Source organism: Psammomys obesus, unplaced genomic scaffold (assembly GCF_907164565.1).
Source record: "Psammomys obesus unplaced genomic scaffold, mPsaObe1.curated_primary_1811, whole genome shotgun sequence".
Lineage (NCBI taxonomy): Eukaryota > Metazoa > Chordata > Mammalia > Rodentia > Muridae > Psammomys > Psammomys obesus.
In genome coordinates, this window is record NW_026596125.1 from 6,763,969 (window position 1) to 6,766,696 (window position 2,728).

At 49.5% G+C, this 2,728-nt stretch overlaps 1 protein-coding gene across 2 annotated transcripts in view; it reads right to left on the reverse strand.

The window, feature by feature from the left end:
- Nt5c2 (5'-nucleotidase, cytosolic II) overlaps positions 1-2,728 on the reverse strand; it is a 116,588-nt gene that overhangs the window by 66,579 nt on the left and 47,281 nt on the right. Inside the window, exon 1 of one of the 2 annotated variants that reach the window (XM_055630103.1) lies at positions 80-134. The exons of the other annotated variant lie outside the window; for it this stretch is intronic. The gene's annotated coding sequence lies outside the window, so the exon portion shown is untranslated. Of the gene's footprint in view, positions 1-79; positions 135-2,728 lie in introns of those variants that run through there. 2 annotated transcript variants of the gene reach the window in all.

Consider the following 2,728-nt stretch of genomic DNA (forward strand, 5'->3'; position numbering starts at 1 on the left):
GCATCCTCCCCAGGCTGCTCGCCCGCAGCCCGCTCGCGCCAATCCCCCTCCCGCCCGCCGCGGGCGCCGCCGCACTCACCGGCCCCACCGCACGGCAGCAGTCCTAGCGCGCAACTGCCGCAGCCGCCTCGGCGCGCGCCCTCCCCGCCCCCGCCGCCCCGGCGCCGCCCCCAGCTCGCGCCCGGCCAGGGACCGGCGCTCTGTTCCTAACCCGGGCTCCGCCGCAGAAGCCGGACGCGGCGAGGCTCCCTGGCAGGTGGACCCGCCTCGACCCCTCACGGGGCTCGAGGAACTTCGAACCGCAGAACCTCCGGTGCTGCTGAGCTCTGGGGGTGGTGCACATTAACAACCTATCCATTTCCTTTGGATAAACACCCCTTGGCGTTTTGTCTGCGCCCCTCGGCACCGTGCTGGCTACCCAGCTCCTACCTTAGGTGACCCCGCCTACTCTGCGGAAGGGTTTTCCCTAAGGTGGAAAGAGGGTCCCTTATTCCTAACAGGGCAGGCAGTCTTGCAGACAAATGACCCCCCCCCCCCCAGGGCCTCCCCAGCCAGATCTTGAACTCCGTGGCAGGCAAAAAGACCAGCTTTGGGGATCACCAGAATGACTTCAAATCCTAGTTTCACCATATATCGAGTGAATTTGACCAAGGAACCTGACTATACACAATTGACTCATCGGAGATAATATTGACAAAATGAAATAATATAGACTTCAGGCTTAATTCTGGCTCATGCCAAATAAGCAGTAGTAGTTGTATAGACACTCATTACCGAATCTCACCACAAGATGATCCCTCAAAGTCAGAAAGCCCACTATGTCCAGAACATTGCATACCTTAGACTGAGCATCTCTGGAGTTCCATCCCAAAGACCACATCCTGGAAGCCTCTGAAAACAAACTGATCTAATGGTCCTTGAATCCCGGACTTTTCCCAGTATCTTCACCGAGTTGGGGATACTTGATTCCTTGTGTTGTTTTAACTCTGTCCTAATTCTGAGGATCTTTGTCTTTCTCCTCAGGCACTTGGCTGACTGTAATTCTTTTAGATGGTATCATACAAGACTAAGCCAAGTTTTTGTAGTACCATCACAATCAATCAGGACTATGGCTTCCACTTTGTAACAGAGCCTTGCGTTTGTGCAGTAAAAATCTTGGTGCATACTGACAGAAGCGGCTTCCCAGAAGTCCTAGCTACTGGAAATGCTAGGACTGGGGCAGGAGGATTACTTGAGCTCAGAATTTGAAGCTATGATAAGCAACATGAAAGAGAAAAAGGAAGGAAGGAAGGAAGGGAGAGAGGGAGGAAAAGGAAGGAAGGAAATAAAGAAAAAAGGAAGGAAGAAAGAAAAGAGAGAAAAAGAAGGAAGGAAAAAGAGCGGGAAAGGAAGGAATAGGAACAGAGGAAGCAGAGGAGGGAAAGAGAAAAACAAGGAAGAAAAAGATGAAAGAGAAGAAAAGGGGAAAGAAGAGAGAGTTCTTGGCAGACACACAAATGACTCACATTAAACTTGCAGTCAACTGGATCAGTCTTTTTTAGTAAGAGTCCTGCTTCACCGTTTACCTTGGTCTTCATCTTGGCTAGGTCAGCTGAAGATAAGCCCTGTACCTTCGTCTTTTAGTTTTCAAAGTGTGAAAATGGTATATAAAGCAGTTTGCAGTTCGTTCACCATTGCCTTTAAACCAAGTATGCATTTCTTATGAAGCCTGGTTTTGTAGGCCTGGAGTGGTGCAGCATACTTTGAATCCCTCTCCAGAGGCAGAGGTAGTATCTATGGTCTACAGAGCATCGTCTGGGCCAGCCAGGCCCATGAAGCAAGACCCTATCTCAAAATAAATAAATGCCCAGTTTTGTGACTAAAGAAACTGAGGTACTGAGCTGTCTACACATGTAATGAGACCACAAGGGGGAAAAAAAGGCAGAGTACACACAGAGGGTACAAAGAAATATGTAACAACCGGGTAGGTTAACAATGGTTTTCTTCTCTCGGTGACAAGAGTTACGGTATATTTTACTCTTCTTTTTCATTTTTTCTGTTTGTTTGAGTCTCTGCAGAGCAGAATAGCCTCACACTCATGGGAATCCTCCCAGCTCAGCTCAAGTGCAAGCAGGAGCCACTATGTCCGGCTTTGCTTTGTACTTCTTCACAGATTTTCCTGCATTGTGTTACTTTTAGGATTAAGAAATCTAGTTTAGGGGGATGGCCCAGGAAGTTAAGTGCTTGCTGCTGAAGCATGGCGACCCGAGTTCCTCTCTAGCACCCACGTGATGCCAGCATGGCTCTGTGTGCCTATAATCCCAAAGCCAAGAGTTGGAAACTCGAGGATGCACTGGGCTCCCTGGCCAGCCAGTCTAACCAATTAGTTACCAGGGTCAGTGAGAGACCCTGTCTCAAAACAGCTGGTGGAAGGCTAGAGACTCAACAGTTAAGAGCACTGACTGTCCTTCCAGTTACCAGCTTCAACCACAGTTTCGGGATTTGACCCCCCTCTCTGCTCCCACTGGCATTAAATGCACATGGTACAAACTGCCTACATTCGGGCAAAATACCCGTATACATTTAGAGATGGCTCAGTAGGTAAGAGCACTCGCTGCTCCTTTAGGGACTAAGATTTGGTTCTCAGTATCTACACGGCAGCTCACAACTGTAACTCCAGTTCCGGGAACTCTGGCCTCTCTGGGCACCTGACACACGTACGTACTTACACGTACACACATACACAAAC